At 45.6% G+C, this 10,650-nt stretch overlaps 1 long non-coding RNA gene across 1 annotated transcript; it reads left to right on the top strand.

The window, feature by feature from the left end:
* The first annotated feature begins 292 nt into the window (after positions 1-292).
* LOC140186237 (uncharacterized) lies at positions 293-10,334 on the top strand. The gene is made up of 3 exons (XR_011882817.1): positions 293-368; positions 7,988-8,089; positions 9,976-10,334. It is a non-coding gene; the product is annotated as an uncharacterized lncRNA (long non-coding RNA).
* Positions 10,335-10,650: the final 316 nt, after the last annotated feature.

The following is a 10,650-nucleotide window of genomic DNA, read 5'->3' as shown; positions in this document are numbered from 1 at the left end:
GTGGAAGGACAATGGGTAATGCTCTGTGGATGTTTGTAATGTGAATTACCAAATACATGGTTTGAAATTTGAGTGAGCTGAATGACCTAACAGGGACATTGAGGTATTCACAAACAGCCCAGAGTCAGATCAGAGTTCATGATTCTCACTTAACTCATCAGTGTTGCAAACAACCTTACAGTACCCTGACAGGTTAAAACAGGTGACCTGTAGCAGAGGAGGGGCTAGAACTCCCTGTGTTTCCATTGGTTAGCTGGCATTTTCTCTCATGTACATGGTTACTCTGGTAACGAAGGAGGAGTTACTTTCTTCAAATAAAATCCCACAAACAGGAAGGTCTGGAGTGAGTCCAGCACGTTTGCCCAGGGGTAGGTAACAGCATCTCTGGATTCATAACTGGGTTGTGGGGACGCTTCAGCTCATAGATTCTAGTTCTAGCCTGAACCAAGTTCTACACTTGTGACAGAATCCTGTTGTGTCAGGAGGTGTGTGCAGTCAGGCTGGCTGCTTTACCTCAGCTCTTGTGTAACATAAAACTTTTGTCCTGCAGCTTCCTGCTGGACAGTTGCAGAAGCTCATCTCTGTCGTCTGAGTAAAATTACTGTATCAGTTGTTGTGGTACGATGAGACCAGGAGCTGTCCGGACAGGAGAAACAGTTGTAATACAGACACTGCAGACAGCGAGGAGATGAATGGAATGGTTATTGTCAGGGGATTGGAGTGGTATAGTGTAAAGGTTCTGATTAAGTTTATAAGTTTGGAAGGCAGCAAATGGAGAACTGTGGACAGCCTGCTCTCCATAATGAGGGAATAGGAGGCCAGTCTGGAACCAGAGAAGCTACCCTAGCTGACTTCCTGTGTTGAACACACTTCTCTATGCCGAGAGTTTACACCAACATGTCTTCTCTGGAGCAGCGGAGGCTGAGGGGAGACCTGATAGAAGTTTAGAAGATTATGAGGGGTATAGACAGGATAGACAGAATCTTTCTCCCAAGGTAGAAATGTTTGCAAATTTTGTTTCTTTGTCTTTTTCATGCTGGGCAGTGGGGGGCGGAGGGGTTTGAGTTGATGTCTTTTCTTTCACCAATTCCCATAGTCTTTTTGTATTTCCTGGCTATCTGGAGAAGACAAATATCAGAGTTGTATTGTGCAAGCATACTTCGGCAATAAAAATAAACCTTTGAACCTTTGAAGTATGAGATGATCTAGGTTTAAGGTGAGAGGGAGTTAATTCAAAGCTGATGTATGGGGCAAGTTTTTCACAGAGGATATCTGGGATACACTGTTTGGGGTGGTGGAAACAGAGATGAAGGTGACATTGTTGAAGCTGTTGGATAGATACAGGAGAATGGAGGGAATGGAGGGATGTGGATCATGCACTGTCAGAAGGGATTTTGTTTAATATGGCATTGTGTAGAGTGCAGACATTGTGAGTTAAAAGACTTGTCCCCATGCTGTGCTGATGTATATCAAAAATATTCTTCGGCGTTTAGATGTGTTAAGGGTGATCTAGCTGAAACATGTACAACCCATGTATAACTCTTTGTCTTTATACCGAGGTTGTTGGGCCGACTGAGTTTTCCCTCCATTTCTGTTTTTGTCTAAGCTTCTGAGTGGGTGGTGTTGAGTGGACATTTCTCTGAGTGGTGGTATCTGGACCTCACGGGCATCGAGTCACACATTTTCAAATGGAGGTGAGGAAGAATTTCCTCTCCCTGAGACTCAAGACACCTTTGGAATTCTTTCCCATTCTGTGGAGATAGAGACAGGTAGAGATGGACATTTAGGTGTATAAGATGATGAGAGGTATTTTGATCATGGGATAGCCGGAGGTTTTTTCTCAGGACTGAAGTAGCTGACATGAAGGGGCATAGTTTTAAGGTGCTAGGGGGTAGGTACAGAGGGGATGTCGGAGTAAGTTTTTCACTCTGGTGAGTTCGTGGAATGCACTGCCGGTGACGGAGGTAGAGACGGATACAATAGGGTCTTTTAAGGCACTCTTAGGTAGGTACATGAAGCTTAGAAAAATAGAGGACTATGCGGTAGGGAAATTCTAGGCAGTTTCTAGAGTAGGTTACATGGTCGGCACAACATTGTGGGCTGAAGGCCTTGTAATGCACTGTAGATTTTTATGTTCTATGTTCTAAAACAGATGGGAGTCAGAAAAACAGGCAGGGAGAGTGGATGAACTGTGAACTTAGTGAATGGCAGAGAAGGTCTGCAGGACTGACACACTCCCAGCTTCTGTTCCCGGTCTCACAGGCTCTGCAAGCCCATGAGGATTGTCGACAACACTACAGACTCCACAGTGACCCACCATCAGTTGTTGGTGGTAAGCTCTGCATCCTAACGCTTTCACTGGTCTGTGGCAGGGTGGCAGGGTACTGTAGTCAGAGCGCACCTGTTCAGGTGTTAACCAGTCCAGTGCTGAGTCATACCAAGAAAACATCTTTCTGAAGAGTTACACTTTCTGCTCCTTCTAATAAAAAGTTACAGTTGTGTTGTTGATAGGTTTACATGGACTGTAACGAGTTGTTGATGATGTGATCAGTTTGGTCTGAAACATTGTGTTGATACACTGACTTGCTTGGGTGACCAAGAAGGTGACCCATGGGTATGATTACCACAGGTGACCATGGCCATCATACACATTGTCCTTCCGAACAACAGCCTCTGGGACACAGCTGTGTCCTGAGGGCGCGGTGAGAGTTAAGTTCAAGTTTAATTGTCATTCAATCATATGAATACCATTGAACACCGCCAAACAAACAATGATATTCCAGGTAATACAAACAAAATGTTGGAGGAACCAAGCAGGCCAGGCAGCATCTATGGTAAAGAGTAAACAGTCAGTGTTTCAGGGCTAGACCCTTCATCTCAGGACTGGAAAAAAGACATGAGAAGTCACAGTAAGAAGGTGGGGGAAGGGGATGAAGAAGAATAAGGTAGTAGGTGATAGGTGAAACCCGGGGCCGGGGGGGGGGGCGGGTTAAGAGCTGAGGAGTCAATTGGTGAAAAAGATAAAGGGAGGCCACACTCAGGTTGTAGGAGCAACACCTTATATTCCATCTGGGTAGCTCCAACCTGATGGAATGAACATCGATTTCTCAAACTTCCAGTAATTGCTCCTCCCTTCTCCTTCACCATTCCCCATTCCCATTTCCCTCTCTCACCTTAGCTCCTTACCTGCTCATCACCTCACTCTGTTCCTACCCCTCTCTTTCTTCCAGGGCCTTCTGTTCTCTCCTATCAGATTCCCCCTCTTTCAGCCTTTAGTCTCTCACCAATCGACTTCCCAGCTCTTTACTTCACCCCTTCCCCTCTCCTGCTTTCACCTATCACCTACTACCTTATACTTCTTCCTCCCCTCCACCCACCTTCTTATTCTGACTTTTCATGTCATTTTTCCAGTCCTAATGAAGGGTGACGGCCTGAAATGTCGACTCTTTACACTCTTTTCCATAGATGCTGCCAACCGTACTGAATTCCTCCAGCATTTTATGTGTGTGTTACTTCAATTTCCAGCATCTACAGATTTTCCCTTGTTAGTGTTACTCTGGGGCCAAGGTGCAAAACACAGTACCAACAGTTATACACAGCACAAGGTGAATATACATAATGCACATATAAGAGATAAGTCAAGAGCATAGAAACCATAGAAAAACTACAGCACAGAAACAGACCTTTTGGCCCTTCTTGGCTGTGCCAAACCATTTTCTGCCTAGTCCCACTGACCTGCACATGGACCATATCCCTCCATACACCTCCCATCCATGTATCTGTCCAATTTATTCGTAAATGTTAAAAAAGAACCCGCATTTACCACCTCGTCTGGCAGCTCATTCCATACTCCCACCACTCTCTGTGTGAAGAAGCCCCCTCTAATGTTCCCTTTAAACTTTTCCCCCCTCACTCTTAACCCATGTCCTCTGTTTTTTTTCTCCCCTTGCCTCAGTGGAAAAAGCCTGCTTGCATTCACTCTATCTATACCCATCATAGTTTTATATACCTCTATTAAATCTCCCCTCATTCTCCTACGCTCCAGGGAATAAAGTCCTAATCTAATCAACCTTTCTCTGTAACTGAGTTTCTCAAGTCCCGGCAACATCCTTGTAAACCTTATTTATATCCTTCCTGTAATTTGGTGACCAAAACTGAACACAATACTCCAGATTTGGCCTCACCAATGCCTTATACAACCTCATCATAACATTCCAGCTCTTATACTCAATACTTTGATTAATAAAGTCCAACGTACCAAAAGCTCTCTTTACGGCCCTATCTACCTGTGACGCCACTTTTGGGGAATTTTGTATCTGTATTCCCAGATCCCTCTGTTCTACTGCACTCCTCAGTGCCTTACCATTAACTCTGTACATTCTACCTTGGTTTCTCCTTCCAATGTGCAATACCTTACACTTGTCTGTATTAAGCTCCATCTGCCATTTTTCAGCCCATTTTTCCAGCTGGTCCAAGTCCCTCTGCAGGCTCTGAAAACCTTCCTCACTGTCTACTGCACCTCCAATCTTTGTATCATTGGCAAATTTGCTGATCCAGTTTACCACATTATCATCCAGATCATTGATATAGATGACAAATAACAATGGACCCAGCACTGATCCCTGTGGCACACCACTAGTCACAGGCCTCCACTCAGAGAAACAATTCTCTACTTCCACTCTTTGGCTTCTTCCATTGAGCCAATATGTAATCCAATTTACCACCTCTCCATGTATACCTAGCGACTCAATTTTCCTAACTAACCTCCCATGCGAGACCTTGTCAAATGGCTTACTGAAGTCCATGTAGACAATATCCACTGCCTTCCCGTCATCCACTTTCCTGGTAACCTCCTCGAAAAACTCCAATAGATTGGTCAAACATAACCTACCATGCACAAAGCCATGTTGACTCTCCCTAATAAGCCCCTGTCTATCCAAATGCTTGTAGATTCTGTCTCTTAGTGCTCCCTCCAATAACTTACCTACTACCAACATTAAACTTAGTGGCCTATAATTTCCCGAATTACTTTTTGATCCTTTTTTAAACAACGGAACAACATGAGCCACTCTCCAATCCTCCGGCACTTCACCCGTAGACACCAACATTTTAAATATTTCTGCCAGGGCCCCTGCAATTTCAACACTAGTCTCCTTCAAGGTCCGAGGGAACACCCTGTCAGGTCCCGGGGATTTATCCACATTAATTTTCCTCAAGACAGCAAGCACCTCCTCCTTTTCAATAGGTACAGTTTCCATGATCTCACTACTTGTTTCCCTTAATTCCAATTCCACAAAAACGTAGTCCAATTTCCTAACTCTGTGAATAGTGCAGCAGTCTGCAGTGTTGAGCAAACTCTGGAGAGTAGGACCATTGCCTCTTTCCTGAATGGCTGTAAACAAGCAACACTGTGGCTTGAGGACCGTCCTCACGAAGACCAAGGCCATGCAGCTCTCCTGCCGTCCACACAGCACAAGGCACATACGGTACTTGTCAGATAGAAGAGAAGTAGTCACACAAAGTAAGTATAGTCCCAGTCTCAGCACGGTACAGGCCCTTCCAGCTGAATGAGCTGCACCACCCAGCACTCCCACTAGCCTAATCGACAATGAACTAATTAACCAACTATTCGGTACGCCTTTGCGATGTGGGAGGAAACCCAGGCACTCACAGAGAGAACATACAAACTCCTTGCAGATACCATAGCAATTAAATTCTGAAATCTGATGTCCTGAGCGTCACACTAATTGCTACGCTTCTGTGGCATCCTAATCTTAATGTCGTCTTAGTGTTCCCTCCGCCCACCCTAGCTTCAAACATCACCGCGGCTGGGCAGGACTGGTCCCTGACTGCCCAACTCCACAGTAACAGGAGTTCAGGGACAACAGCTCTCAGTGTGAGGTTCTCCACACTGGAGCCAATTGACAACCCATATGATCGGCTTTTGGGCACAGTGGTTATTTTCATTCTCACATGTACTGGGATACAATGAAAAGATTCTGCTTGTGTGCCACCTAGATAGATCTGGCTATAATAAGTCCATCGAGAAGTAAGTGAAAACCAGAATCTTGCATTGTATCGACAGAGAAAGTGCAGTATAGATAGACAGAGTGCAAGAGCAACAATGAGATAGAATGGGAGATCAACAGTTCATCTTTAGTGTATAAGAGGTCCATTCAAGAGTATAACATGGGTTAGAAGCTGACTTTGAGCCTAGTTGTTGAGGTTATCTGGCTTTTGTAACTCTTGTCCATTGGGAAGGGAGGAGACAGGAAACTGACTGGGCTGGGTAGGGCTCCTAGATTATGCAGGCTGCTTTACTGGGGGAGCAGGAAGTGTAGACAGAGCCAATGGACAATTCTCTGTACTTTGAGGTCTTAGGCAGAGCAGTTGCTTTCCAAGCTGTCATAGATCCAGAAAGGATGATTTTCATTCGTATTGGTATTGGTTCATTATTGTCGTATGCACCGAGATACAGTTAAAAGCTTGTCTTGCAAGCTGTTCATACATAGAACATAGAATAGTACAGCACAGTACAGGCCCTTCAGCCCACAATGTTGTGCCGACCCTCAAACCCTGCCTCCCATATAACCCACCACCTTAAATTCCTCCATATACCTGTCTAGTAGTCTCTGAAACTTCACTAGTGTATCAGCCTCCACCACTGACTCAGGCAGTGTATTCCACGCACCAATCAGTCTCTGAGTAAAAAGCCTTCCTCTAAAAAGTCTTCCCCCTTGAAATTCCCACCCCTTACCTTAAAGCCATGTCCTCTTGTATTGAGCAGTGGTGCCCTGGGGAAGAGGCGCTGGCTATCTACTCTATCTATTCCTCTTATTATCTTGTATACCTCTATCATGTCTCCTCTCCTCCTCCTTCTCTCCAAAGAGTAAAGCCCTAGCTCCCTTCATCTCTGAGCCTAGCTCCCTTAATCTCTGAATACAGATCAAATCACTACACAGTGCATTGAGCTAGAATAAGGTCAAACAACAACGATCCAGAATAAAATATAACGCTACTGAAAAGTGCAGTGCAGGTAAATAATAGTGAAAGATCATAACGAGGTAGGTTCTGAGTCCAAGACTTAATCCTATCGTACAAGAGTCTGACAAACAGCAGGGTAGGAGCATGAGCCTGGTGGTACAGGCTTTCAAGCTTCTGTATCTTCTGCATGATAGGAAAGGGGAGAAGCGAGAATGCCTGGGGTGGATGGGGTCTTTGATTATGCTGGCTGCTTTACTGGAAAATTGGGAAGTGTAGACGGGGGAATCTGCTTTCCATGACATGCTGAGCCCTCTGCAGTCTCCTGTGGTCGCATACAGAGCAGGTGCTGTACTGAGCTGTTACGCATCCAGTTAGCATACTTTCTAGGGTGTGTCGATATTGGTAAAGGTTGACAGCCATGCTGAATTTGCCTCATGCTCTGAGGAAGTGTGACCACACAGCTCTGTTTGACCCGACCTTTCAGGCTCTGTTTTGCACCTAGTAATGAACATTTGACTAGCTGAAGTTGGTACAATGTGTGACACTGGATTGCTGTTGATTATCTCTCCTTTCCTCTCCCACCGCTCTCCCATGGTCAGCAGCTCAGTCTTCTTCAGCCTTTCCCTAGCAGCGCCTTGTCATTTAACAGTTTTGTTTTCGGAACAAATCCAATCACAACATATTCCTCATAAACACAAGAGATTCTGCAGATGCTGGGAATCTTAAACAACACACACAAAATGTTGCAGGAGCTCAGCAAATCAATCTGCATCTACAGAGAGGAATGAACAGTTGATATTTCGGGCCAAAACCCAGTCCTGATAAAAGGTCTAAGCCAGAAACATCAACTGCTTACTCCTCTCCATAGCTGCTGCCTGACATTGGAGTTCCTCCAGAACTGTGTGTATCTAAAATAAGTACAATATCTGCCAGAGCAGTTCATGAACTCGTATTATTCCAGCTTCTAAAATAACATATGGACCTCTCCTTCTTTGCCCTCAAGCTGGCCAGTCTATGGGACAGAAGGTCGCCGCCCTGTGTGGGGGAAAGGGAAATGATGGAGAGCCACCTACAAAATCCGTGGTTTCGGTCAGTCGGACAAAGTGTACGTATGCTGAAATCCTGCTGCTCCGGTAACCCTGGACATATCTGATCTTTCCCTCTCCCCTCTGAATGTCAGGGACATGCAGCCAAGTACCAAATTCAGGGCTCCCCAGAAACCTCTGAACAGGCTCTCACAGAAACATTTTTGAACCAGAAATCATACCATGGTGGAACCTGTTTGGCAATGCTGCCATCAGCATGACTTTACAGGTTCTCACACTGTTGACAAGCTGCAGCTTGGGGGAGGTTGGATCATGTTACTGAAATAGATTGGAAGCTTGCACCGGTAACTAGGTTATCCTGGTGCCAGGAACAGCTACAGTCCGGCCCCAGAGAAGCAGAACAGAAACTGAGGTGAGACTTATAGGCATCCTTTCAATGTTCAGTCAATCAGTCTGGGTTATCAGAAAGTCCAGTACAAACATTTGACACAATCACTGTTTAAAGTCACGGCGTTACAACCAGGACCAGCATTCACTGTCCTTCCCAAACTGACCATGAGAAGGTGGAGGGGGTGTCTATCACCTTGTACCACCAACATCCCCAGGTGTTGGGGAGGGAAGCCCTGGAGTTTTGATCTCCATGTCTGAGGAAGAGTGTCAGGGAAGGAGAACATTATTAACATTATGTCTTGCTGGATATTATTGACCAAATATTCAGCTGAAACGGATACTCCAATTTATTGCAGCTGGTGCAGGCCAATCCTACAGTGAGTGACAGCCCCTTATCTTTCCATCATCTACGGGACCCAATTCAGAAACATAAAGGCAATCCTTCCATCTGCCTGGGTGAGTGAGGCTCCAGCACTGTGAAGGAGCTCGACTTTACTCGGGACTGACTCACTCTACAGTGACCTACCCCACCAGCAGCACTCAGGGTCCCAGTGCACCATAGTTGCTCAGCCTGGCCAGTCTGCTGATGGGAGTGTCTGACCTCTCCCATCACGGAGGGCTGAAGGCGTGGGGTGCAGCTATAACACTGGATGCAGGCCAGGCACCACCTCATCTTGGAAAGATCAGTCTGTTACTATTGCAAAATTAGTGAATAACTGAATACAGGCATAGGCTGTATCACTTACTGAGGAAGTTCGGTTTAAAGTAAAATACAGTATATTGTTACCATATGCAACCTTGAGATTCATTTCCTTGAAGGAATTCAGAGTAGAACAAAGGACCTCAATCGAATCGATGAAAAAATACATACAAAGACTCACAAGCAACTATTGTGCAAAAGAAGATAAACTGTGTGGATACAAGAAAACAATTATTAACATAAATAAAATATATAAATAACACTGAGAACTGAGGAGCTGAGCGTGGGTCTGAACACTGCAGTCTGAGGGGAAGGCAGTCACTGATGAGGCAGCAGGAAGTGGCTGGGCCCAGGATACTGCCTGCCGAGGCTGAGATGTCTGATCTCCAGGACCTACACTCACCTCCCTTTGTTTGTAGTTGGACTGCAGCCATGGTACTCCTCCTTTGATGGTCATTGACGAGTTAATAGTGTGGGATTCCCCAGACTCAAGGACACAGTCAAGGTGGGAAACTTCCAATCACAGTAACAATGCGGTGCTGGGATCAAATGAAGGTTTTACCCAGGAATGGGTCAGGGCGGGAGAACAGCCCTTTCTTTCAGGGCAATGACTGGGGCTGTGGACAACAAACGCACATTGGCTACTTCACTCCACATCCTCTCCCCTCTTCTCTCCCAGCTGGTCCAGTTTGCTTTTTCATGCCTATCTCCTCAAAGCCCAATGCAACAGGAAACTTCAGAACCATACAGTCCTCAAGAATGTAAAGTTCCCCCTGTCCCTGTGACACACGAAACGAAAGAATGAGATGTGACCGCATTGGGAAAGGCTTCACTTTGACTTTTTGTTCTTTCCAGGTACAAATGTTAACAATGGGAAAGCTGTAAGCAAGTCACCACACACTGACACTCCACAGCAGGACTTGCAGTGTGGACCTAGAGGGTAAGGGGGCATTGAGAGTGAAGGGCTTCTTTTCTGCCTCTTCCTCAGTGCACCCAGAAAATCATCTCTCTGCCCAACAATGAACCACCTTTGTTTATGGATCAGGATCGATGATGACTCGTTCACAACCTCTCAACATAGAAATGAACTTGTCTGAAAATACTTTGCCTGGACTACAGAAACAAAAAAAGAAAGTTATATCATAAATTAAACAGATGCCTGTATCCTGAACGTCGTCATTAGTGACAGCAATAAACTGGTTTAAATTCCTTCCACTGGCTCATAACTTTGTTCCTGCTTAATCATTGCCCTGCCCTGAACAACGCGGAAAGTGATAGGTGGGGATCAGTGGTTCCTGATTCCTATCCACACCAAACCCTCCGGCAATCCCCAGAGATCCCCTACTCCTCATCAATCACCCCAGAACCTCCACTGTGCAGCATCTGTGGGGGAAAGGACAAGGTTTTGACCTGAAACACAGACAGTCCCCTTACCCCTCACAGATGCTGGTTGACCCACTGAGATCCTCCAGCAGATTGTGTGTTGCCTGTACGGTAAGAGTGGTCGCGGCTCTCTCAGGGTTCTGCAAG

Source organism: Mobula birostris, chromosome 22, assembly GCF_030028105.1.
Source record: "Mobula birostris isolate sMobBir1 chromosome 22, sMobBir1.hap1, whole genome shotgun sequence".
Classification (NCBI taxonomy): domain Eukaryota; kingdom Metazoa; phylum Chordata; class Chondrichthyes; order Myliobatiformes; family Myliobatidae; genus Mobula; species Mobula birostris.
Note: the sequence above shows the minus strand (reverse complement) of the source record. Positions and strands in the feature narration are given on the sequence as shown.